The sequence below is a fragment of the Oryctolagus cuniculus genome, chromosome 12, assembly GCF_964237555.1.
Source record: "Oryctolagus cuniculus chromosome 12, mOryCun1.1, whole genome shotgun sequence".
In the NCBI taxonomy this organism is placed as follows: Eukaryota; Metazoa; Chordata; class Mammalia; order Lagomorpha; family Leporidae; genus Oryctolagus; species Oryctolagus cuniculus.
This window is the reverse complement of record NC_091443.1, coordinates 97,706,078-97,733,857: the sequence shown is the minus strand read 5'-3', so window position 1 is coordinate 97,733,857 and position 27,780 is coordinate 97,706,078. Positions and strand designations below refer to the sequence as shown.

Below are 27,780 nucleotides of genomic sequence, written 5' to 3'. Positions count from 1 at the left end.
CCTAGTGAGCCGCAGCACCGGCCTAAAATGATTTCTTATAAAAAGTTTAGAAGCATAGACTTTTTATGAGTCAACATACACGTGAATGAAACCCTCATGTCATCAGATTTTTTTTTCTGTGCTCATTTTTAATAAAATACCTATTTTCAACTTTATCCAGTTGAAGGGGTGGAATGTTCTAAGTTTAGAGCCTGTTTATTATAAAAGTCATGACTTTTGTTTGTTCAAACTAGGAAATAATCTTTTTTTTTATTTTTTATTTTTTATTTTTTTATCTTTTATTTAAAGAATATAAATTTCCAAAGTACGACTCATGGATTACAATGGCTTCCCCCCCCCATACCGTCCCTCCCACCCACAACCCTCCCCTTTCCCACTCCCTCTCCCCTTCCATTCATATCAAGATTCATTTTCGATTATCTTAATATACAGAAGATCAGCTTAGTATACCTTAAGTAAGGATTCAAACTAAGAAATAATCTTTGTAGCTAACCTCAGGTGACACCAGGTTGGCATTGTATTTCTGGTTAAATTATAAGCTCCTTCAATTTCCTGATTAGTAGTGTATTTATAATCAATGGCACACAGTTGAATGTTTTAGAAGTTTTATCTACTTATTTGAAAGGTGAAGTTACAGAGAGGGAGAAGCAGAAAGAGAAGCTTTCCATCAGCTGGTTCACTCCCTAAATTGCTGCAGTGGCCAGGGATGGGCCAGGCTGAAGCCAAAAGCCAGGAGCTTCATGTGGGTGTGCCACATGGGTGCAGGGATCCAAGAACTTGTGCACATCTTCTGTCGCCCTCCTAGATGGATTAGCAGTGAGCCGGATCAGAAGTGGAGCAGCTGGGACTCGAACCACCGCCCAGCTGGGATGCCGGCACTCCAGATAGTGGCTTAACTCACTGTATCACACAGCTCGAGCACCACAAAGTCTAATTTGCAATCTTATGCTTATCTGCTAACATCATGCCTTTCTTCAGATAAAGGAAATCCCTGTTTTCACAAGGACGATTACATAAAGAAGTTGACAGGTGTATCTGTTGTCTTCTTTTGCGGATTGTTTGGTCATCTTTGCAATAACTTCCTTTTCCTTCTCAGAAATAAACATCTGAGGAGTTACTGACATGCACATTCCATTTCTTTATATGTTATTGGTTTATTATCATTGGAGGAAGTCTTCCTTGATTTTTCTCATCAATACAGTCCCAGACATTCACCTTAAAATCCACCTCAGCAGTTCTTTGTTCTTTATGGTGAGAGCTTTTGTGTTTAGATAACTAAAATTTGAGGGCTTCCAACGCTGTGGTGTAATAGGTAAAGCCGCTGCCTGCAGTGCTGGCATCCCATGTGGGTGCTGGTTCAAGCCTGGCTGCTCCACTTCCGATCCAGCTCCCTGCTAAGGCCTATGAAAGCAGTAGAAGATGGCCCAAGTCCTTGGGCCCCTGCACCTGTGTGGAAGACCCGGAGGAATCTGCTGGCTCCAGGCTTTGGATCGGCGCAGCTCTGGCTGTTGTGGCCAACTGGGGAATGATCCAGCAGATGGAATACCCCCGCTCTCTCTCTCTCTCTGCCTCTGCTTCTCTCTCTGTGTAACTCTGACTTTAAATAAATTAATAAATAAATATTAAAAAATTAACAAAATTTTGAACTATGTTTTACTTTTGCCCAATCATTTTATGGAAAAGTGCTTTGAGAAATCAAAAATAAAATTATCCGTGAAAAACTTAATTATTCCTACTAAATTACAGCTATTTTTACTATATTATGTAGCTATGATTGTAATGTTTTAATAGTAAGACATACATTAGAATGTTGCATATTTTTCTTTTCTACAAATTTAGTTATTTCAATTTAATTTACACAGATGGTAATTATCCTGTAGTAGAATGGAGAAAAAGTATATAGATAAAAATGCAAACATGTGCAAATTTTCAACTTCAAATATGTAAATAATTTCTTTTTCAAGATTGGTATTTATTTGAGAGATAAGAGTAACAGAGAGAGGAAGAGACAGAGAAAGTCTTCCATCTTCTCGGTCACTCCCCCAGTGGCTGCAACAGCCAGAGCTGAGCTGATTGGAAGCCAGGTGCCAGGAGCCTCCTTGGGGTCTCCCACATGGGTGCAGGGGCCTAAGCACTTGGGCCATCTTTCAGTGCTTTTCCTGGGCGTAGCAGAGAGCTGGATTGGAAGAGGTGCAGCCAGGACATGAACTGCTGCCCATATGGGACGTTGGTACTGCAGGTGGTGGGTTAGCCCACTACACTACTACACTTGCCCCAGTAATGCCTTTTGTAAGTTAAATGCATCATATTTGTTAGAGAGGTGCTCTTCACGCACACACACTCACTCACTCATTTACACTCAAAAGTTTATAACCAAAAAGTCTTATTTGTATTTGGTGTTTGGAAAATACAGCAAGTATATCTGCAAAGACACTTAAGCAGATCAAGGGTACACAAAAATGAGACATTGATTAGGATGACTTTATGGAGAAGGTGATCTGTGTGAATGAGAGCTATCAGAATAAAATCCTCTTCTGCAGTTTGGTCAAAGTTTTCTAATTCTTGCTTCTATTGCTTAGTGTAATAAGAAATAAAATTGATAAGGAATAAATGGTCTGCTTCATAGTATTACATACATTTTTTTTTTTGACAGGCAGAGTGGATAGTGAGAGAGAGAGACAGAGAGAAAGGTCTTCCTTTTGCCGTTGGTTCACCCTCCAATGGCCGCCGCGGCCGGCGCGCTGCGGCCGGCGCACCGCGCTGATCCGATGGCAGGAGCCAGGAGCCAGGTGCTTTTCCTGGTCTCCCATGGGGTGCAGGGCCCAAGCACCTGGGCCATCCTCCACTGCACTCCCTGGCCACAGCAGAGGGCTGGCCTGGAAGAGGGGCAACCGGGACAGAATCCGGTGCCCCGACCGGGACTAGAACCCGGTGTGCCGGCGCCGCTAGGCGGAGGATTAGCCTAGTGAGCCGCGGCGCCGGCCCTTCATAGTATTACATACATTTTACTAACACCAGATGTGTTGGAAGTGACCTTCTTAGGAGAAACAAGGTTGAGACTTGTAAACAAATTACGATAATCATTGAATCTTAAAAGGTACTAATGATTTTGGAAGAGAATTTTGGAAGGAGGAGATAACCACCCGTGATGACCTAGTCACACAGATTTATTGTCAGAATTTGTGAGGCTTTATAAAAACTATAGGATAAACAAAACATTAAGATTGGTAGTGTTGTTTAGTCCCATTTATAAAGATATGGGAGCAGAGGGCAGGGTCGTCACCCAAGTGCCCACTGGAGCCCAGGGCTTAGCCTGTAGAAGGGAAGCAGGAGGTTGAGTCGTCACCCACACCCACTGTTGCCCGGACACAGCGTCTGTAGAGACTAAAAGCCTTTGGGAGTTGTGGCTGGCACCCAGTACTAGGACTTCCAGACGAACGCAGACGAGAGTAGAACCACAACTTGAAGTAAAAGTCATTGTGAGAATTTCTGGTTCTGCATCTTAGCTCAGAATTTGGAAGTCTGGTGTTTGGATGGAGATCATGGAGCTTTCAGTGTCATGGAAGGAGTTCTGGGGGTGTGTTTTGTGGCTGGCAGAAATCCAGGACCCCAGAGCAGCTCAGAGATTCCCAAAGGGAGAGCAAAGTCACTGTGGGAGCCGGGATCTGAGTCATGGCACCAGTGTAAGGCCACCACATAACACACCAAACACCAGAGTAAGGGAAAGAGTGTATTGGGGGAAACCCGACAGACTGGATGGAAGGGGTGAAGAAGGAAAAGAGGCAGAAGGAGAGCGTAAGAGAGGGAGACAGAGCTCCAGTTATTTCCGATGCAAAAATCATTACATATTTACTCCAATCCAGAGATGGATGTCAGCAAGCTACAGTTTTCTATAAGGCTTAAGATAACAATGTTATTCTTGAATCATGTGATATGTATTCATATTTTTTACCACAGATAATTTCATAAATTCTCAATACTAGAGCCTAGTGTAAGAAATCACAGAGTATTGTGAAAAAGATCCATGTATTGTTTAGGATGCATACTGTATGTATTTGCAATCATGACAGAGTTAGGGGTCAGATTGCCCAGTAACAGATTTGCAAGTAGCATATTTTTCCATACATACTCCTAACAATTGCTATGTCAAGTCTTACATCAGCCACTAATTTAAGAGAACTGCACTGGATTAAATTATTCCATGCTATCTCGCTGAGGGGTTGTGCTTTACTCCTCAGTATTTTTTTATATTCCTCAGGCTTCTCTCCTCATTCATTCATCTGGCTCTGAAGGGTTATTCAGTTTCATCTTGATCAGCAACCATGTGCATTACAAGATATGTTGAGAAATCCTGGGTTTTCTGCATGGTTTTGTTTTGTTTCTGTTACTTCTGATACAGGAGAGTAGATATTGTACACAGTCAAATTTCACACTTTCCAAAGCACCAAACTCATCTTGTTTCTGTTTTGTCCCACCTTCAGACAGACTGCAGTAAACAACATCTCCCAAAGCTTCCTGTGCAAAATTGCTGATCCCCACTGTCCCAGCACCACCTATCTGTTGCTCTCCATTGGATTTATCTGTTGCACTCTCATTGGAGTATCATGTTAGCGTAGCTACTGTAGGTGACTAGCTAGTGTTCCTAGTGCCCCAGTACACTAGGTTCAAGAGATACCCTGACGATGAAAGGCGTCAGATCCTCCCACACTGAGAAGGAGGTGTTCCGTGGATATGAGGTCCTCAGGATCATTGGAAAGGGCAGCTTTGTCGAGGTGAAGCTGGCCCTCCATCTGGAGAGCAGAACCAAGGGGGCTGTGAAGATCATTGCCAGAGGTGGCAGGGATTCTTCTGAGTTCCGCAAGCATGGGTAGAAGCAGAAATTTTGCATTCTCTGCATCACCCTAACATTATAAAGCTGTCACAGGTAGACTACACAGCAGATAGAGCCTGTCTTGAAAAGTATGTGGTAGTGTGCAGCCTCTTTCAGGAAGGAGAAGCATGTTGGTATTCCATTCAGACATTAGCAGCAGTGGAGTACTGCCATATGCAGAACATTGTTCAGAGAGACTTAAAATTGGAAAATCTCCTTCTGGACTATAAAGTATCTATTAAGCTAATTGACTAAAACTGACTGAAGGCCAACTACTAAAGTCATTGTGTGGGACCCTTGAATATTACGCCCCAGAAGAGTTCCTAGATAAGGAGTTTGATGGGTATAAAGCCGATGTGTGGAGCCTGGGCCTGTACACCATAGCGACAGGGTGGCTGCCCTTTGAAGGGGAGAGCTTTGTGCATCTGAAGGAAGCCATCCTGGCCTGCTCTTAACCTAATCCCCTCCTATATAAGAGGGAACCTTCAGAGATGCTGGATTGGCTAATGACTTTTGACCCTGCTGAGAGGCCCACAGTGGCAGACGCATTGGGCCACAAGTAGCTCAGCATGGAGCAGAAAGAGCCCAAACCAAGTGACATCACACTTTTCAGTCTCTTGAGTTCTCCCGAGAACCAGGAAATCCATGAAGCTGTGGAGCACCTGGTGTCTCAGGAGGGCCTTAAAGAACAGGGCAGCGCTCCCCACCCCCCCATGCAGTGCTGGAGAAAATACCAGCCAAAGGCTTACAGCAGAGATGCAGAAAATGAAACTGACATGGGTATCCTAGGTCCTTCCCAAAATGCTGAAGGTCAGCAATACCTGTCCGTCCTTGTCTTCCAGCTGGTCTGTGAGGAAGAGGATGGCCGCTTGTCCCCTGCTCTGAGCTGGGGGAAATCCCAGCCAAAGGCTTGCAGTACACAAGGAGGAAACGAAACTGACATGGGGTTCCTAGGCCCTTCCAAAGTTGCTGAAGGTCAGCAATACCTGTCCGTCCTTGTCTTCCAGCTGGGTCGTGAGGAGGAGGATGGCTGCTTGTCCCCAGGAGGGCTTCAGTGGAGCAGCAAGAACTGAGCTCACTAAAGGGGAGCCTCTAGGATCTGCTCAGTATGCTGAGGCTCAAAACTACCTTGTGGAGCTGGGCTTTCAGCTGAGCCATAAAGCAGCCTCCCGACGCCCAGTCTGCAAGCCAGTGCCATGTCCCCAGTGCTGCCTGAAGGTGACCCGTCATCAGGGCTAAATGCCTGCCACGGGGCCCACAAGACAGTTCCTCACCTGGTATGATGAAGATCCACACTTCCTGGCCAGTCCTCAGGTACAAGAACCCCATTACCTCTGTTTCCAGTCTCAACACCAGCAGTAGTGAGGCCCGCAGTTCAGATAGTCCTCAACCTGACATAAGGAGGAGGACCTGCACTCGCGGCCTCAGATACCAAAACCTGTTGTCCTCCATACCCACTCTCAGCACCAGCAGCAGTGAGGCTGACAGGACAGATGGTCCCCAACCTGCTGTGAGGAGGAAGACCTACATTCCCTGGCCAGTCCTCAGGTGCAGCAGCCCTGTGTGCTCCATCTCCAGCTTCACATCAGTAACACTGTGGATCGTTTAGCAGACAGGAGCCATTCCCAGGGAGTGGCAGAGAAAGAGCCTCCCAGAAAAGCAGTGGGACGGGGAGGCATGGAATTCACCCGCTATAGCAGCTGGGAGCTCATTTGGTCAGGACAGAGGAACAGAGGAGGGAAGTAGGTACTGTTGGGGGACAACATGGAGCCTCCACAGTTGGTCTGTAGGTGGCTGCCATGGAGATAGGGGTGGGAGCTGGGTGGAGGATGGATATTGACTGGGTTTGGAAGTCAGGCTAAAGGGACCTAGAATGGGGAACCCTACCATCTGGATGTGCTCTGGCATTGGGTTCATTGATTGACTGGAGAAAAGCGAGGCAGAAGGGTCAGCAGGGCCGTAAGAATCATCTGGACAAGGCCTGAGTACTGTGGGTACGGGACTCAAGAGGTTGGTCACCAACAGACACAGCTACCTTGGCTAATGGGGAAATGAGGGCTCCGACTCACAGTAGGGGCCTCTCTGCCATCCCTTTCTGCTTGGGGCCCTCCATAAGAAGATTGTCTTGGATGCACAAGGAGCAGGAGCAGTTGGAAGGTGCAGTCATCCAGGCATATGGCCATCATTCAGCCTGGCAGCAAGAAACCACATCACCAGCATGTACCGAGCATACAATGCGTGCCTGGGCCCAGAAAGCAGGTTCCTCATCCATGTACGTGAAGAGAAGGGCTTCCACTTCATTCTTGCTCTGGCGATAGCTGCAAGAACCAAGGTCATCATGGCCAAGCATCCCCTGGCAGTGTCAAGCTTACCTGAAAGGTCTCATTTCACCTGAAAAAGACACTGGCTTCATCTGTAAAAACTGATCTCATCTTGGGGGCTGATGTGTCCTGCCAGAGGCCTTGGGGAAGCTCAGGCTTAGGCTTGGGCTCAGCCTTCTGGTACTGGTCCACTGGGCATTGGACCTCAAGAGTACAAGCACGTGCCTATTTTCAGTGACCCCGGGGAGACTCCTAAGCTTGCACTCGGGTTGACTGGGGTGGAAGGGCAGAACGAAGGGGTAACACATTCTGCCCAGAGGTCAGGACCTGGCAGGCCATTGTGCCAGTCCAGGCACTACACCTATGGCAGGCCTTGAGCCTTGCACTCTGAAGACATGACCCCCAAGGAAGAAGCACCTTAGCAAGGCCAGCCAGAGCCATGAGGACCAACAAGTTATGAAACTGCCTTGATTGCAGCCCAGGGCCCCTTGCAGCCATAAATTCAGTGCATTGGGGAGGTTGGCTGACTGTGAGTCAGTAGATTGCAAAGACCCAGGACTGACTATAGATACGCTCAGCTGTCTCCCTCAAGGGAAGGGTTTGAAAGGGAAGGTCTGCGCACTGGGTTTCTTAAGGAGTGAAATTCAGATTCATGGACTCCCTACTAGAGCAGTGATAAATATGGTGAGATCTGCAGGTTCGAGACTCAATTTTCATGATCCTGGCAAAGTCGATTGATATGTCCCTAGCTAGAGGAACATCCTCCAACACTGCGAAGCCTATGGGGTTGATGCAGGCCCAGGAGGAAGGCACCACTTCTTACAACTTGTGGCCAGGTCCAGGGAGGCCCCTCGCTTGGATCTCCATTCCTTTTATCTCAGTTTTGCATTAGAGAGTCCCCCCGCCCATGCTTTGATTGCATCTCTGTGACATAAGACCTCCTGACTGGAGTATAGCCTAGGGATCTCATTTGGAACACTTAAGAGTGCCATAGGCAGAATACACCAAAATCACAGGAAATGGGACTTGCCTCCTGGGAAAGAGAGTAAAGAGGGTTTTCCCGGTTTGCTGCTGAGGTCTAACAAGCTCTGAGAGCAACACTGAAGTCCTATTGTGACCATCTGACCATCGGCCAATCAACAGTGAGGCCTTCAGGGAACATAGATATTTGTTGAGCTTTGGGGTAAAATCTACATATAATGAAATGAAACTCAGATGTACAGTTGGGTGCATTGTCTACATGAGCAGTGTATGGAAAGTACAGATGCAAGGGTTTGAACCCACATGGGTGTTTCCTAACCAGCAATGGTTTGAACCCACATTGAAAGTGTTTCCTAAACACCAGTGGTTTGAACCCACATGGGAGTGTCTCTTAACCACCAGTCCAACAACTGAAGTAGCAGCTCCTTTGCCTTACAAGATCTCTGTGTGGCCCTTTGCAGTCAAACTCTTTGAACTCCAGTGGCCGCTGACAACCATTCATTCGTGCGTTCTCCATCTCTATTTGGCCTTTTCCCAGAATGTCCTATGAGTTGAATCTTAGCATGTAGCCTTTAAGGTATGGATTCTTTCTCTTAGAAAAATGCACCTGAAATTCAGCCCGGTCACCACATGACTTCACGGCTTGTTCCTCTTTCTCACTGAATCCTGTTCCTCATTATGGATCTGGTATAGTTTGCATATTCATCCCTCATGAAGATCATCCAGTTTACAGTTTTTAGTGATTGTGAATAAGACAGTGAGCATGGCAAGGGGTTTTTATGTGTGCTTGTTTTCCAGGTCAATTGAATACATAGAGATACACATTTGGAGTCTGATGCTGTGTGTGTACTTTTGTAAGAAACTGCCAGATTATCTTAGAGTTCCTGTTCTGCTTTGAATTCCTTTCTTCAGTAAATGCGTGTTCCTGTTACTCCACATTTCTGTCAACATTTCCTATTAGCAGTTCTGTTTGATTTTATGCAAATAGACTTGCAGTGGTATTTCATCATGCTGTTAACACTCAGTATACTATTTTTGTGTGCTTATTGGAGGTAGTGTCCTATTATATACTGTGCCATTTGCGGGGTGGAGGGGTCACCTTTTTGCTCATTAAACATTTTTAGGTTTCATTTATTTATGTGAGAGGTAGAGTTACAGACAGAGAAGGCGAGAGACAGAGAGAAAGATCTTCCACCCATTGGTTCACTCCACAAATGGCTGCAATGGCCAGAACTAAGTCAATCCGAAGCCAGGAGCCAGGAGCTTCTTCCGGGTCTCCCACATGGGTGCAGGGGCTCAAGCACTTGGGCCATCTTCTACTGCTTTCCCAGGCCATAGCAGAGAGCTGGATTGGAAGAGGAGCAGCCAGTGCCAATTGGGGATGCTGGCGCTATAGGCAGAGGCTTAGCCTACTGAGCTACAGTGCCGGCCCCTCTGGATTAAATTTTAAGTGTTCAGTGTATAATTGGGAACAAGTCCTTCATTAGCTGTAAGTTTTGTAAATATTTTCTCCTGATGCTGGCACTGTAGAGTAGCGAGTAAAGCCGCTGCCTGAAGGACGGGCCTCCCGTATGGGCTCCGGTTCGAGTCCAGGCTGCTCCTTTCCTGATCAGTGTGGCCTTTTTAGTGGCACAATGGTAATTGTCATTATTTAAAGCATTTTTGAAAGTTTTTACTTTACGTGTTTAATACTAGCTCCTCTACAGAGAAGCTCCACATTCTGATGGAATATAGTTAGAGACTGGAAGGCAGTTAGGTAGATATGAATACTGACGATATTGTAGACTTCCAGCAATATTTGAAGGGTGGTGATGCTCGTGTTTAACAAACAATTCTAAATTACTAATGCACACTGAGATATCTACAAATGCATTTGGCTTTGTTTTAAGTTATTTTCCACTGGGGGAGTGGCCGTGTGAGGCGGGATGGGAGACTGCTTCAGATACCTGTGGGAACTGTGAGGATGGAATTTTTTGGTTTGGTACACTATTCATTCCTGATTGTTGAGATACATTGGCATAGTCAAAATAAAAAGTAAAAAAGGCAGAAATATGAGATCACAAATAGTAAAATAGGGCATAATTTGGATGGCCCCCACCCTCAATTCATTCCATGCATATCGTAGTCCAACCTGATTTTGCTCCCAGCTAGCTCTTGGTCGGCATCGACCCCTCACTCTGCACTCTGGCCCTTCTCACAACCTCCAGGTGGCTGAGATTTCCCATGACCTCATCTCTCCAAGCTCTGCTCTCCAGGCCACCTGTTAAAGTACAAGGATAGGCCAGCGCTGTGGCTCACTAGGCTAATCCTTCACCTGCGGCGCCGGCACTCCAGGTTCTAGTCCCGGTTGGGGCACCGGTTCTGTGCCAGTTGCTCTTCTTCCAGTCCAGCTCCCTGCTGTGGCCTGGGAAGGCTGTGGAGGATGGCCCAAGTGCTTGGGCCCTGCACCCGCATGGGAGACCAGGAGGAAGCACCTGGCTCCTGGCTCCGGATCGGTGCAATGCGCTGGCCGTAGCAGCCATTTGGGGAGTAAACCAACAGATGGAAGACCTTTCTCTCTGTCTCTCTTTCTCACTGTCTAACTTTGCCTGTCAAAAAAAAATACCACAAGGATAGCCCTGTCTCTCTAGGCCTGGCCTCTACCCTCACCTCGGGGGTTTCCATTCTACATCATCCTAACACTCTGAGGCTCCTTCCCACCTGCCTACCCCAGGACCCCTCCTTCTGTCCCTGCACTCTTCCCACGACCACGTCCATGTCACACTCTAGGTCTCTGCTTCCATGCTGGCACCCAGGAGTCCCTTGTCCTGATGTCCAGACAGAAAGTCTCTTCCCCAGATCCACACAGGTCTCCCAGAGCTCCTTGCTTTGGGCAGCATTGCTTTGCTTGCTGCTCTCATTCTCTATTAGTGAATGCCGTGGTCCCAACTGCCCCAGCTTGGGGCTTGGTACCCCATAGCTTCTGAGAACATGATGAATGCTGATCTTTGTGCTAGGAGAGCTTTGGGTATATGGTGTTACCCACATCTTCCAGACCCTTGATCCTTTCCAGGACTCCCACAACTCTCCCAAGACCCCTAACCTCTCTGAGGAGTCCCTTTATCTCCAGGGCACTAGCCTATCCCATGGCCCCTCCAACCCCTCTTCCACATATGACTGTAGCCTTGAGGTAGGAGGAATCTGTTCTTGGGCCTGGTGTCTGTGCTGGGCCAAGGTTCACAGAACAACCCATCAGTGAGAGAGGCAGGCTTTCTGTCATGGAGTGTGAGTACCCAGGGCCAGCCAAGTCTGGGAGAGTCTGAAAAGGGGCTGGAGGAGGTTCCAGAGAAAGGAAGGCAAGTCGGTGAGGAGGCCCTAGAACTACTGGCCATCCCTTGGGCTGCACTTTACAACAGGTGGGAGACTTTGGCTGTGACAGTGTCTGGTTGTTAGTGCTACCTGTGTGAGAGCAGGTAGAGGGCCTGTACCTGGTATTTTCCTGGACTCTCGGTCTTTATCTTGTTCATGTCTAGCAGCAGTGTTGACTTCTTCCCCCACACCTGGGCAGTGATCCCCATGTCTGTTTTGTGACACAGCTACAGGAAAGGAGAGGCTTGGGTGAGACAAGGCCCCAGGGATGGAACAGGATGGGGTGGAGAACAGCCTGAGGTGCTTGGAACATGGAAGCCCTGGGCTCCGTGGCGTCTTGGGAGAGGCTGGCTCTGCTTGGACTCTGGCCTCATCACCCACAGTTCCCGGGAGGCATGGGCTTCATTCCCAGTAGATTCACCCTTTTGGAGCACCAAGATGCCTCCCAACCCTGGACCTAGTGGTGACCCGAATAGTGACATCAGTTTCCCTCCCTAGAAGATGACCATGCAATGGATGGACAGGAAGACTTTAGGGTGAGAACACTTACCTCCAGCCATCTGAGAATCAGGCAGTGTGCTGCCTTGGAAATAGGCACTGCTTGCACCAACCATGCAGGAAGTTGTCATAAGGGGACCCTCAACCTCCTCCTCACCGTGCTATTACTCTGATATTTGTTCCAGTTCTTCAACATCTTTAGGCATTTCTAGAGTGTGAGTGTCATGGCTGGGAGAGGAGAGGGGATGGCATGAGTCCAGTTGCTGGCCTTTCTGCAGTGGCCCTTGGAGGCAGCATAGGAGCCCTAACATGACTGAACTTAAAGGAGTCAGACCCTGAGGCCCTAGATCTTCTAATTGGGTGAGTGTCTGTTGCCTTGTCTCCAAGGCAGAAAAGGCCAGCAGGACCCTCCTTGTGTGTGTGGGGGGGGGGGGCGGGGCTGGACTTGCCATCTGCTGCCTTTCCTGGGCAGAAGTCATCACCCTTTGCTAGAGCTTAGTGAGGACTGTTCTGAGAAGGGCTGTGCTGCCCGGGAGTAGGTGGGCTCTGCCCTCAGCAGCTGTTGCCTGAAGTGACCTTGACCTGAAGTGACAGGGTCTGGGTGCCTAGCCTGAGAACTGTTTGCTGCTGAGAGCCTTCACCCAGGCGCCCACCCATCCTGGTGCCTCCACATCCCTTAGAGGATGCCCCCTTGTCTACCTGCTTCTCCTGTATGCTTGAAACGCACCGTACCCCTTCCTTGTCGGCCCCAGAATCTGTGACAGTGACCACACAGGCTGTGGCCAATCCTTTCCTCTGTGTCCTGTCAGCTGCTCAGGCAAGATACCTCCCCCCTCCCCTACGTGGCTTGCAATACGTAAGTCAACCATCAATAAAGGTGGGTTTTTGATACATTTCCAGAACAATCCCCTGGGGCACTGTTCCAGGTGCTCTGCTGAGCCCACCTCCTAGTCTCTGTGCTTCTGTGCAGTCCTGGGATGATGGTGTGAACAGATTCAAGTCCTGCCTCCTCCACCACAGGTCCTCCTCCCAGCACGGAACCCAGGGCAAGTAGGTCACTATGAACTGCAAACCCACTTGTCCTGCTCTCCCTGGGATAGGTCCCTGGGCAGCTTCTCAGCCCCTGATGCCAAAGCCATGGCTGCTCCTAGGAGCCTTCTACAAGAGGCCTTTAGCCCAACCCTCTGGGACCCAGGGATCTGCTGGACACCTGCCCAAAGGTCAGGCAAGGTGCCCCTCACCCCATGGCTACATGCTCTGGAATGTTGCTGAACTGGGCTGGCTCCACCAGCGACAGGGAGGACCTGCAGGCTGCCCCCTGCCCTTGGGAATCCCTGAGCTCTCAGCACCTGCTCTACCTCAACTCTGTCCCTACCAGCCCCCTGAGTTGCTTGTGAGTCACTCAGCTCTGGCCTAATGCTGACCAGGGAGAGCACTGTGATGGCAGCTGGGGACAAGTTCTCAAACAGGTAAACACTGTCCCACTTCAAGGGATGAGTTTCTGAAAATGACCCCACTCCTGGGACAAAATGGGGACAAAAGACTTCGTTGCAAGATCCACAGCCTCCCTAGGGCCAGGCAGCAGCTCACTCCTTCTCTTCCCCAGGCTCCACCTGTGGCCCTCCATGGTGACTCGGCAACCAGGGGGGTGGGGGTGGGGGGGCCTGGTGAGAGGCCATGGACATCAGGGACTGGTGGAACCAGGGAAGCCCCTTGGGGGTCTGTGAAGCAGATCCCCAACTCGTCGATATGCAGCCTCCAGATCTGTAACTGCTCACACTCAGCAGTGATGTGTGCTGCTTGCTGGACCAGCAAGACCTCCAGGTCCCACAGCTCCTTGAAGCTGAAAGGCAAAAATCCCACCATGACACAACCTCAAAGAACCACAGGGAACTGCTCCCCACAGCTCCTGTCCATCAGATCAGAGGAGGTGTCAGCCCCACAGGCAGTGAGTGCCTGATGCCCAGGTCCCAGAATGGTGAACTGTGCAGAGGACAGGGACATGGATAGGCCCACCCCACTTCCCTAGGACGGTCATTCTTCATCCTCCTTTGCCATCCAGCTTTCCTCCCATGACCATCACTGCACCTGTGCAGAAGGCTCCCACCCCACTCCCACCTGTGGGAACCACATGCCCGGTGGGTTCACAGATGGGCTCACCCCACACCTGAATTGAGTGCTCTGCATAGTGCCTGCCCAGACATCCGTGTCCTGACACAGGCTCACACCCAGGGCACACAGGCACCCATGTTCCAGGGTCACTCTGCGGAGGCAACGACATGACTGTATCCACGCTCAGCACACAATGGGCATCACTGAAGACTCAGCCAGCATCACCCTCAGCAGCAGCCCAGAGAGCCCAGGGCCACGCACCTGGAAGCAAATGTCCTCAAGTCGGCAGGACCTGCAGAGCTGGATCCATCCAGCTCTGCCAAACATGCCTCCTGTCTAGAAAATGAACCCCAGGTCCGTCAGTTACTGGACACATGGAAAGAGGGGGTTCTGGGTTACTGGCAACACTGGTGGCCTCTAACTGCCACAGAACATGGAAAGAGAGGGTTCTGGGTAATGGTAGCTTTGTGGAGTTCTACCAGTCCTGTCCCAGTGGTGCCCTCCCAGCTCAGGAGGGACGAGTGTCAGCCTCCTCAACCTCAGAATAAGCACAACCCTATACTGGGGGCTTCTGTGGTCTTTGCAGGGCTGAGGAAAGAGGGAAGAACTGTGGCAAATGTGCCATGACCTAGCTCTGCCACCACCTTCTGTCAGCTGCTCGATAAATCCCAGCCTTCTGCAGGGCTCTCTACCTGTAACCTGTCCGCTTCCTCCAATACACCTCTGTTTTGAACCAATGTTTTATTATTATTATTGTTGTTGTTGTTGTTGTTGTTTTATTTGGAAATAAGTGCAACGAGAAAAAGGAGGAGAGAGATTTTTCTAACCTCTGGTTTACTCCTCAAATGGCTGCAACAGCTACGTCTCAGCCAGGCATTCTATACTCTTACATGGGTGGCAGGGACTCAAGAACGTGGGTCATCCTCTGCTACCTTCCCAGTCACATTAGCTGGGAGCTGAACTGGAAGAGGAGCAGCCAGGATTCAAACCATCCCTCCAGTATGGGATGCCCATTTCCCAAGCAGCAGCTTAATCTGCTATGCCATTGCTACCCCTTGTAACAACTTTCAAAGCCTTGGCATTTTGAATTTCAGTTAGTGCAGTGAGTTTCCCCCCCACACCTCACCCAGCTCCCTGAGTTCAGTCTGTGCCCGCCCCTGCAGTAAGCAGGACTCCCAAGGCTACAAACTTCTGACACAGGACAGGTCTCAGCCCTGCTGATCCATTCTGTGTCCTCCCACTCTGCTCCTGTCTTGTTCCTCTGTGGTGCTGTCAGCACTGGTCACCAGAGAGTTTTCCCGGGATGACAGAGAAGGGAGCAGATGGCCGAGCATGGCCTTCTTTGTGTCCTGTGTCGGCCCCACCTAGTCTGTCTGTGGGAGGAACAGGGCCCCTGCCCTGGGTGCAGGTGAGGGGTTGAGAGACGAAACACTGTGATTTCAGCACCGATACTGGACACACATGCAGGTAATACTGAAGCCAATGCTGACAACAAGGGCTTGGCAAGTGTGGGGGAGGGGCAGGAGCACCCGGGAGAGCTGGGTGCTGGGGAGACCACCAGGGAATGCTAGGTATCCCTGTCACCAGTAGCAGCTCAGGCTCCTCTAATGCCATGCTCCTCCAGATCACCTCTGGCCCCTGCAGAAGTGTGAAGGGCCTGGTGGGTTTCGTCCAGCTTTGTGGGCTTGCTCCTGCTGCATTCCAGCAGCCTCTGCTCTTCCCAACAAAGCAGAGCCTGAACTTCACTCCCCTGTGGAGTGAGCATGTGTGTGTGTGTGTGTGTGTGTGTGTGTGTAAGCATATATGTATGTCCTAGCTGTGTGGGTTCTGCTCCAGCATGAGCATACAAGTCCTTTCACTGTCACCAGTGGCATGAGTCTGGCATCAGAGTTGCTGTGGGAAACCATGAGGGAAATGGCACAAAGCCAATAGAATAAGGAAGCCGGTATAAAGCCAGAAATATAAATATTAATATAAATAAAATGAGGACTGTAAATGGTGAGTTGAAGCAGTATAGATTAAAAAAAAAAAAAAGATGGGATATCTGGTTACAGTTATTCTTGAATCAAGCATAAAACCAAGAGTGTAACTTGGTAAATGTATACATATATCCAAAAGAAAATGTAACACACAAAATAAAAATTAAAAAACAGAATGGTGGCTAGTATGGGAAAACAGGTTCCTAGCAACAGAACCAGTTTTATTCAGTGTTTGGCAGCCAAAACCAGCCAGTGAACAGTTGTCTAGCATTTATCTTTTTTTAAAGAAGTACCTCAGGCAAATCCATTTTTAATAACTGAGTTCCCTTTGTACTAAAAAGGCTTAAATTTACTATTCCCTCATCAATATATCATAAGTGGAGGTGTTCTCTACCTTTTTGAGATTAAAATATCAGATGGAAACTTTTTTCTGTATTAAGGTACGTGATGGCAAAAGTTTTTGATGAAAGAGAAATAAGAAGGCAATTGAAAAACTGGGAATCCATAAAGGAAATGGAATAAAGCTGAAAGGATAAGGAGCCAGCACAAAGCCAAAACCATAGGTAAAATGAGGACTCTCAATGGTGAGTTGAAGCAGTGAAGAATTTTTTTAAAAAAGAAACCTGATATCTGATTACATTATACATAAATAACCATATAACAAAGATTGTCACTTGGAAAATTTATACATACATCCAAAGCAAAATGTAACACACAAAATAAAAGACACAACTAAAATAGTGGACTAGTATGGGAAAAGAGGTTTCTAGCAACAGAACCAGTTTCATCCAGTTTGTGGTAGCCAAAACCTGGCGATGAACTGTCCTCTCGTATTTGTTTTTCTAAAAGAAGTACCTGAGGCAAACTCATTTTCAATAACCCTCTGTACTAAAAAAAGGCTTACATTTACTATGGCCATGTACATATTTCATAAGTGGAGCTGTTCTCTGCCTTTTTGAGGTTAAAGGTCAGGCGTGGGGAACTTTTTCTATATTAAGGTACACTATGGCAAATGTGTTGTGCTGATGAAAGAGAAATAGAAGTAAATTGAAAAAATGGGAATCCATAAGGGAAATGGCACAAGGCTGAAAAGATAAGGAAGCCAGCATGAAGCCAAAAATACAAGTAAAATGAGGACTCTCAATGGTGAGTTGAAGCAGTCCAGACATTTTTTAAAAAGGACCAGATACCAATTACATGAATTCCTAAATAAAGCATAAAGCCAAAAATGGAACTTGATAAATTTATAAAACTATCCACAATAAAATATAACCTCCAGACACACAAAATCCAGAATGGTGGATTTTATGGGAAAATTGGTTCCTAATAGCAGAGGTGGTTTTATCCAGTTTATGCCAGGCAAAACCAGCCAATGAATAGTCCTCTAGGAATCCTGGTTTGTTTGTTTGTTTTTGACAGGCAGAGCGGACAGTGAGAGAGAGATAGAAAGGTCTTCCTTTGCCATTGGTTCACCCCCCCAATGGCCACTGCGGCCGGCGCACCGCGCTGATCCAAAGCCAGGAGCCAGGTGCTTCTCCTGGTCTCCCATGCAGGTGCAGGGGTCTAAGCACTTGGGCCATCCTCCACTGCCTTCCTGGGCCACAGCAGAGAGCTGGACTGGAAGAGGAGCAACCGGGACTAAAACCCGGTGCCCATATAGGATGCTGGTCGTTCACTTACCAGGTTTAATTTGCTCCCAGGCATTTTTTGGTAGTTCTCCTGAATGGGATTGTTTTTATCATTCTTTCCACAGGGAGTTAATTATTGGTGTCTAAAAATGTAACTTGTTTTGTGTGTTGATTATATCCTGTGACTTTACAGAATTTGTCAGTTCTAATGTGTTTTTGAGGAGTCTTTAGGTTTCTCATCATACAGAAGCATATCATCTGAGAAGGAATAGTTTGAGCTTCTCCTTTCTATTTGTACTCTTTCTTTCTCTTTCCTAATGGCTCTGGCTAAAAATTCCAATACTGTATTGAATAAGAGCAGCAACAATAAATATATATCCTAGTGTGGTTCCAGATCTTAGAGGAAATGCATTTGATTCTCCCTCGTTCAATAGGACAGTGACTGAGAGTTGTCATATATAACCTTTATTATATTGAACTATGTTTCTTTTTTTATGAAACAGGAATGGGTGTTGAATTTCATTGAATGGTTTTTTGCATCCATTGGAATAATTATATCATGCTTATGATTCAATGTACTGGTATGATATACTACATATTATGATATATTGTGATGTATTTATATATATATATATGCATAGAGAAGTCAAAGAAATTTTCACAATTCAAGATGATTATTTAAATGAAGAAATATGCTTTGTTTGAGGAGCAGCATAGGATAAATAAAAAATTATTCCACAATCTATGGAAATTCTCAACATCCTTATCTTTGCTTGTTGTCCTTCTTCCATGCTCACCATTTCACTGTGGAATTCCTATTAGATCAAACCCATATCAATCCACCTATCTTCCATATCTTTGAACTACTATTTCAGAATGTTTTTTCTTTTTCTCTGTTTACCGTGTTTTTGATTTTTTATAATATTCTGTGTATTTATGCTACAACTGACACTAGTTGAAATTTTATTATGTTTAATAATTTTATCTTTTCAAACATTTACAAGTTGATATTACATAGATGTTCATATATATCTATAAAATAAATCTCTCTTTGTCTCTCTCTCTCTCTCTCACAAACACACACACACACACACACACACACACAGGTTAAAAAGGAATAATGGAAAACATGTTGCAGGGAAAGAGAAACTGATAGTAGCAAACTTGATGACATTCCATAGCATGTATAAGCATAAAGAAGACACTCTATAATGATAATGAAAGTAATTCAAAACTTATTCTCTATAAAAACATAAAATTCTCAAATATATATTAACCTCTTTTATCTGAATAAAAGTATCTATAAAACCTATAGAAACTCTATGCATAAAGTCTGAAATGTTGGCCGGCGCCGCGGCTCACTAGGCTAATCTTCCACCTAGCGGCGCGGGCACACCGGGTTCTAGTCCCGGTTGGGGCGCCGGATTCTCTCCGGGTTGCCCCTCTTCCAGGCCAGCTCTCTGCTGTGGCCAGGGAGTGCAGTGGAGGATGGCCCAAGTGCTTGGGCCCTGCACCCCATGGGAGGCCAGGAAAAGCACCTGGCTCCTGGCTCCTGCCATCAGATCAGCACGGTGCGCCGGCCACAGCGCGCCGGCTGTGGCTGCCGTTGGAGGGTGAACCAACGGCAAAGGAAGACCTTTCTCTCTGTCTCTCTCTCTCACTGTCCACTCTGCCTGTCAAAAAAAAATAAAATAAAAAATAAAGTCTGAAATGTTCAGTGCTTTCCCCCCTTAGTTGTAAAATAAGTCTAACGTGGTCCCCCAACACAGCGTCTATTTAATGGTCACTCAAAAACTACCCAGTAGTAGGTAAAAAAGAAGTAACGATATATGCATTAAATAATGAAAGTGTCATTATTCACATTGCAATTTAGAAACTTGTAAAATTCATACTAATGTAACTGATTAACTGAAATCAGTTGAATTAACAAAATCTTTGACTTATGGTTAATATACAAAATTAAGAATATGCATGCAATTGCGTCTGTAGATTGGAAATTTTATAAAGGTTATAAATCTTTCCAAATTGATCTATACTTTCAATGGAATTCAAATTATAATTTCAGCAGAATATTTGATGGGTAGAAATTAATAATCTTGTTACCAAAAGGTAACAAATGACAATGATAGTCAAAGGAACCCAGGATCGGATAAAGGTTTCCCTAGGATGAGGACAACTGTTCCTGGAGAGTAAGGCCAGAACATGGAATCAAGGAAGCATCCCTGCATACCAGGGATAAATCCCACTTGGTGTGGGTGGATGATCTTTCTGATGTGTTGCTGCATTCTGTTGGCGAGAATTTTATTGAGGATTTTTGCATCTATGTTCATCAGGGATATTGGTCTGTAATTCTCTTTCAGTGCTGCATCTTTTTCTGGCTTAGGAATTAAGGTGATCCTGGCGTCATAGAAAGAATTTGGGAGGATTCCCTCTTTTTCAGTTGTGCTGAATAGTTTGAGAAGAATTGGAGTCAGTTCTTCTTTAAATGTCTGGTAGAATTCAGCAGTGAATCCATCTGGTCCTGGGCTTTTCTTTGTTGGGAGGGCCTTTATTACTGTTTCAATTTCTGTCTCAGGTATGGGTCTGTTTAGGTTTTCGATGTCTTCCTGGTTCAATTTAGGTAGGTTGCATGTGTCCAGGAATCTATCCATTTTTGATAGATTTCCCTGTTTACTGGCATGCAAGTCCTTGTGGTAATTTCTGATGATTCTTTTTATTTCTGTGGTGTCTGTTGTTACATTTCCTTTTTCATCTCTGATTTTATTGATTTGGCTCTTTTCTCTTCTTTTTTTAGTTAGTTGGGCCAATGGGGTGTCAATTTTGTTTATTTTTTCAAAAGACCAGGGTCCAGAGGGCAGAGGCAGATAGAATCTGGGCTCCAGCAGGGAGCTAGCTGCTCTCAGCAGAAAGGGCCCTGTAGTTCATACCCATTCCATTTGCAAAGTCTTCCCTCCAAATCCTCAGAGGTTTGGCTGCAGGAATCACCTCTCCTCCCTTGGATGCTTGATTCCTTTAATAAAGTGATGTTTCATTTTGCATATAACCCACAGCCCTCCCACATATCTTAAATCAGCCCTAGATTACTTAGCATACCTAATACAGTACAAAAGGTATGTAAATAGTGTTACACTGTATTGTTTAGAGAATGATGACCAAAAAAATGGTCTGTACATATCCAACATAGATACAGTCATTTTTATTCTAGAGCCAGAGAAACTGAAACAGAGCCCAAACCAGAGACAGAGAGGCCCCAACCTCTGATTCACTCTCCTGTGCCCACCGTAGCCCGGGCTGGGCCAGAACCAGAGCCAAGAATTCAATCTAAGTCTCTCACATGGATGGCACAGGTATAACTACCATTATAACATTATAACTGCCATTAGCTACCACCTCCCAGAGTATGCATTGGCTAGAGGCCAAAATTGGGAGCCAGAGCTTGGAATTGAAACCAGGCATTTCAACATGGCACACAGGCCTCTTAACTGATGGACCAAAGACCCATCCCTTTCTGAGTATTTTTGGCTCACGGTTGCCTGAATCTGCAGGGGCAGAACACACAGATGTTCAGGGCTGTGTTCACCTTCTAATCTTTCCAGGTGGGACTGTACATGATGCATCCAAACCACATTCACAAGGACCAAATAATTAAAATCCTCAATGATTAAAAACTGTAGGTCAATTAGTTTCAAAACAACTAGTGAGTTCTCAGTTTAGACTGTGAGGTTATGCTTGTTTAGGACACAGGACAGAATCACAGATTCTTAAAAATGAAAATAGCCCTGGAAATCATATCAGAGTCATTACACAATACAACTCCAAGGTACAGATTCACATCAAATTTTATATACGTAATACCTGTGGTATATGCAGTATTGCCTAGATCATGTAGTCATCCCATAAATCATATACAACAGAACCATCTGTAGACATGCACAGAGGTCCCACTTTACACAGCCTTTGTGAATCTAAATATCTGAAACTGAGACCCAAGAATCTATATTAATGTAATTTCCCTAGGATACCTAAAGGCACAGCCAGGTTTAGACCAGTTTTTGTCAACTGATAAAGCTAGAATAGTAATAATGAAAAGAATGGTAAAATAATTATAGCCATTATTGGTGTTTATCGCCCAATACTGTTATTAGTTAACATGCATTGTCTTAATTTAATTTTGAGAGATATTATTCATAGTGTTATCCACTTATCACAGACATAGAAAGAGAGGGAGTTGGAATAACCCTCTAAAGTTACCCACCTAGAGCTGGCCAGGGCAGATCTGCTCAAGCTCCAGCATGCCACAACATAGCTGTGAAGAACACACCAAGTTATACAGAAGCAAAATGTTCACTTCTGCTACAGAGCCAATAATCATATCACTGATTTTCTTTATTTTATTTTATTTTATTTTATTTTTTTAATTTATTTGACAGGTAGAGTTATAAACAGTGAGAGAGACAGAAAGGTCTTCCTTCCATTGGTTCACTCCACAAATGGCCGCTACAGCTGGCACTGTGCCGATCCAAAGCCAGGAGCCTGGTGCTTCCTCCCGGTCTCCCATGTGGGTGCAGGGGCCCAAGCACTTGGGCCATCCTCCACTGCCCTCCTGGGCCACAGCAGAGAGCTGGACTAGAAGAGGAGCAACCAGGACTAGAACCCGGTGCCCATATGGGTGCCAGCGTCACAGGCAGAAGATTAACCAAGTGAGCCATGGCGCCAGCCCCAGATCACTGGTTTTTTTTTTGTTTGTTTGTTTGTTTGTTTTTTATGTGTAAAGCATCTGCCATCAGTCTTTGGGAAAACATTTTTCATTCATTTCACTGAAATAAGTGTGCCAGGAGCAAGAGACAAGTGGGAGAGCCATATATATTTTCCTCCAAGAAGTGCCCTTGGAGGTGGTCACCTGAAGTGTGGATGCGCCTGACTATAGCCTCTCAGCCAGGGCTCTCTCAGACTAGCACACTTCATCTCCACCAGGCCCAAAAAGTGGATTCCTTTATGTCCAGTGTAGCCTAGAAAGCTCCCCCATGGTTGACTCTCGTTTTTATCTGCTCTGGAGGATCAGGGACTGGATCCAGCTCCACAAGGGAGACTGAATACTGCCATTGACTTGTGGGTACATTTATGCAGTCTTCATTATATCTTGCCTTTGTGCTAAGGATGCTAAGGTTCTCCTTTATATTTGTTTAACATAGAGAACACAGAACGTGGGCAATGGCTCACAGATAGAAACATGATTATGCCCTGGTCCTGTCCCCTCCCTTCCACAGACTGAACATTATTGTTCCTTCCTGGGACACCCCCTTCTGCTGCCCCACCCTCTATCCCTGCCTAACTCTTGCTATTTCGCCTTTCATTTCAGTGTCATTGTCTCTCAGAATTTTTTCTGACTGATTGTTTGAACCCCACTTTCTGAAATACTGTGATTCCTATTTATAGTAGCTCATCATTGATATAACACTTGCTCTCAACCAGATACTGCTTCCATTGCTTTACATATGGTAACTGATTTATGTAGAGTGTTGTTGGCTGAGAAATAATAGGCTCAGAGAGAGTAAGAGATTGAGATCGCACAGCTAGTAAAAGGCAAAGGCTAGTTTAGAATCCAGAATTCTTGTTCCAGAATCTGCGAAAGATGCAGTATATTTGGGACAACATTTTCTGATGTGTGTTTGGGGATGCAAAAATAAAACCAAAATTCTATAGTTAACTGTATATTAGACCTACATACTGAGGGCAACTGGTCTGTACTTCCATGGGGACATCCCCTTCCTTCCTCGATATCACACTCTACCTGTGTTTCTAGGACTTTCTCTCACTACAAGTTTGAATTTGCTTCAGAACCACATGTCTAGTAGCAAATGTATGGGCACTTTAGGTTGGACAGTGTACTTAATCTCAAGGATTATCAGGGAGCGCTAAAGCTTTCTTGGTAGTTAAAAGTCTAAGATTCATTTTCTTTCATGATTAAATCTGTGTTAGTTAAGGATCTTTTCTGGAATGGTAGCCCAGTGTGACAGAAAGATATTTAAGAAAATCTGTAACAGTGATGGAACTGATAATTAATGATGCTTTTCAGGAAAATCTCCGATCAGGTGATTATTTTTCTTTAAGCTTGACTCTGACACTCCAAAGTTAGATTCCTCATAGTCAGGCCAGGTCTGAAGTTTTGCCCTGGATAGGTTACATCCACCCTTTCTAAGCCCAGGTATATCAGACCTCACACTGTCCATGTTACAAGATGCTGTGCCTTCCTGGATACTGGATTTCCCAAAACCCTATCCATCTATAAGCCTTCTTACCAGCCTCACAGTGCCTCTTTACAGTGGACTGTCTCAGGAACTCACACATAATTCTGTGCCTGCAGGGAACTTCCCAACACAGATGTCCAGGAGCAAAGCTATTTAAAATCACCTGCTTGAGAACAGGAACTGAGGCTTTGTACAGCAATGGAGAGCACTTCAATCAAGTAGGGGCTCTAAGGGAAAGAAACATGTTGTGAAAGTGTCCAAGGGGTAAGGATTGTCGGGGTATCTTTGACAGCCAGGTCCTGATTCAATCATTGAGGGTATGTCAAGGTAGATGTGGAGCAGCTGATTGGGAAAAATGCCTTGTGAACTCTCTGCCACAGCCCCTGTCTGACGTTGTCCTTTCAGACTCCATCCCAGGATACCTGCTGTTCTCTCCAAGAGGCCCTCGCCATGGGTTTCAAAGGAGGTGAGAATTATCTGCCAGGACTCAGCAGGAGAATCCAGTGCCTAAGACATCACCCCAAGGGAATGCTAGAGAAGATGGTGAGAGTTCCCAGGTCCCAAGAGCTGCTCATGAGCCAGACCCTGCAATTTCTTCAAGACAGAGGGGCTGTCCCTCGGAGCCGTCTGTACAGTTCTCTTCACCTCTTTTCCTCATCCAGGGCTACTGCTATTCCCCTGCGTGATGAAGCCAGCACAGCACTGGGGACGTCATCCAGGAAAGCCAGGGCTGCAAAAGGAGGACGCACAGAGCATGGGAGCCATGTGAGTACTAACTGCTCCAAGTGATGGAGTCAGCATGGTGCACACAAGTAGATGCCTTGGGTCAGGCCCTGGTGAACTGTGCCATAATTCTGGGTATTGTGACAAGAGAGCTCTTAATTAGGCAAGCCATGTCACTCACATAACAAGGCGGTGTGCCTCTTGCTGACACTGTGATGCTACTGCATAGTGAATCCTCATGCTTGAACAACACCCCTGAGTAGCAGATCTTCTCACTTGATTGTCTTTGCTTTGGTTACAGAAAGACTAAGATCTCAAAATCCAGCATACTTTAACAAGTGGGCAGGACTTTCTGTTATAATGTGGAGGTATACTTGTTTTTTCCACGTCCTCACTAGCATTTACTGTTTTTTGATTTATATATGAGAGCCATTCTAAAAGGGCTGAGGTGAAACCTCATTGTGGCTTTGATTTGTACTTTCCTGATGGCTGGTGGTGATCCTAAACATTTTTTCATGTGTCTGCTGGCCATCGAAATTTCTTCTCTTCTTTCTTTAAAGAAAGATTTTTATTTTATTTATTTGAGAGACAGAGTTACAAAGAGAGGGAGGGAGGGAGGGAGAGAGAGAGACTTCTTCCATCTGCTGGTTCACTCCCCAAATGGCTGCAATGGCCAGAGTTGAGCTGATCCAAAGTTGAGCCACCCTGCATACCAGGCATAAATCCTGCTTTCTCTGAATGAATGATCTTTCTGATATGTTGCTGGGTTTGATTAGATAGTATTTGTTGAGGATTTTGCATCTATGTAAATCAGGTTATTGGTCTAAAGTTCTCTTTCTCTGTTGCGTTTTTCTGGTTTAGGAATTAGGGTGATGCTGCCTTCATAGAAGGAGTTTAGGAGGATTCTCTCCCTTTCAGTTGTTTTGTATAGCTTGAGAAGAATTGGGATTAGTTCTTTAAATGTCTGGTCGAATTTAGCAGTGAAGCCATCTGGTGCTGGGCTTTTCATTGTTGATAGTCTTTATTACTGATTGAATTTCCATCTTGGTTATTGATCTGTTTAGATTTTTGTGTCTTGCTGCCTCACTTTTAGTAGATTGTATGTGTCCAGGTTTATATCCATTTCTTCGCTCGTTGTAGCAATTCCTGGTGATTCTTTTTATTTCTGTGCTATTTTTGTTACATTTCCTTTTTCATCTCTGATTCTAATGATTTGGGTTTTCTCCTTGGTTTACTTTTTTTGTTGTTTATTCAGGCTAATGGTGTTTCAATTTTGTTTATTTTTTCCAACAAAAGAATTTTCATTTCACTGATCATTTGTGATTTTTTTGTTTCAGTTTTGTTTGTTTCTTATCTAATTTTAATTATTTCATTCCTGCTACCAACATTAAATTTGATTTGTCATTTTTCTGGGTCCTTGAGATACATTGATTGCTTAGTTATTTTCCAATTTATTAATACAGGCACTAATTGTTACATAATTCCCTCTTAACTCTTCTTTTCTGTATCCCATAAATTTTGATATGTTGCATTGTCTTCTTCATATTTTTCCAAAAATTTTTTGAATTCTCTTTTAATTTCTTCTATGACCCACTGATCATTCAGGAGGATGTTGTTCAGTCATGTATTTGCATGTGTTCTAGAGTTTCTTGAGTTCTTAATTTTCAGATTCAGTTCCATTGTGGTCCAAGGAGATGCATGCTATGATTTCATTTATTTTGAATATGCTGAGACTTGCTTCATGGCCTAGTATATGGCCTATCCTAGAAAAAGTCCCATGCACTAATGAAAAGAATGTGTATTCACTGTGGCAAAAAAAAAATGACCTAAGTGAAAGACCTCTGTGAGTGAGATCCCAGTGGAAAGAACAGGTCATTCAAGAAGGAGGTACCTTTCTCTGAAGGGAGGAGAGAACTTCCACTTTGACTATGACCTTGTCTAAAATATGATCAGAGTCGGTGAACTCAAAAGGCCTCCATATCCTTGGCAACTCATGACAAGAGCCTAGGGAGACTACTGATGCCATAGACAGGAGTGTCAATTTGTAAAGTCAACAACAGGAGTCACTGTGCACTTACTCCTCATGTAGGATCTCTGCCCTTAATGTGCTGTACATTGTGTTTTAATGTTGTAACTAGTACTCAAACAGTATTTTACACTTCGTGTTTTCTGTGTGGGTGCAAACTGTTGAAAGCTTTTCTTTTTCTTTTCTTTTCTTTTTTTTTTTTTTTTTTTTTTGACAGGCAGAGTGGATAGTGAGAGAGACAGAGAGAAAGGTCTTCCTTTTGCCGTTGGTTCACCCTCCAATGGCCGCCGTGGCCAGCACGCTGCGGCCGGCGCACCGCGCTGATCCGATGGCAGGAGCCAGGAGCCAGGTGCTTTTCCTGGTCTCCCATGGGATGCAGGGCCCAAGCACCTGGGCCATCCTCCACTGCACTCCCTGGCCACAGCAGAGAGCTGGCCTGGAAGAGGGGCAACTGGGACAGAATCTGGCGCCCCGACCGGGACTAGAACCCGGTGTGCCGGTGCCGCTAGGCGGAGGATTAGCCTAGTGAGCCGCGGCGCCGGCCTTGAAAGCTTTTCTTAATATATGCTAAATTGATCTTCTGTATATAAAGATAATTGAAAATGAATCTTGATGTGAATGGAAGGCGAGAGGGAGCAGGAGAGGGAAGGGTTGCGGGTGGGAGGGAAGTTATGGGGGGAAAAGCCATTGTAGTCCATAAACTATACTTTGGAAATTTATATTCATTATATAAAAGTTTAAAAAAAAGTGTGTATTCTGTTACTGTGGGATGAAAGGTTCTATAGATATTAATTAGGTCCATTTGGCCCATCTATTGTTTCTTTGTTGAATTTCTGTCTAGTTGATCTGTCCATTGATAAAGGTGGGATGTTGAAGACCCCCATTACTAGTGTATTGGAGTCTCTGTCTCCCTTTAGATCTATTGATATTTATTTGAAGCAGCCTGGCACCCTGGAATTGGGTGCATGTACTTTTATGATAGTTGCATATTCCTGTTGAATTGATCTCTTAATCATTACGTAGTGTCCTGCTTTGTCTCTTTTAAC

The 27,780-nt window shown here is 45.5% G+C and overlaps 2 long non-coding RNA genes across 2 annotated transcripts in view; one reads left to right on the top strand and one right to left on the bottom strand.

The window, feature by feature from the left end:
- Positions 1-24,217, top strand: part of LOC138844731 (uncharacterized) — a 39,612-nt gene extending 15,395 nt beyond the window's left edge. The window contains exon 2 of the long non-coding RNA XR_011381001.1: positions 24,102-24,217. This is a non-coding gene — a long non-coding RNA (uncharacterized lncRNA). The remainder of the gene's footprint in view (positions 1-24,101) is intronic.
- LOC138844730 (uncharacterized) lies at positions 1,671-14,546 on the bottom strand. The gene is made up of 2 exons (XR_011381000.1): positions 14,392-14,546; positions 1,671-14,281 (listed from the first exon to the last, which is right to left on the bottom strand). It is a non-coding gene; the product is annotated as an uncharacterized lncRNA (long non-coding RNA).
- Positions 24,218-27,780: the final 3,563 nt, after the last annotated feature.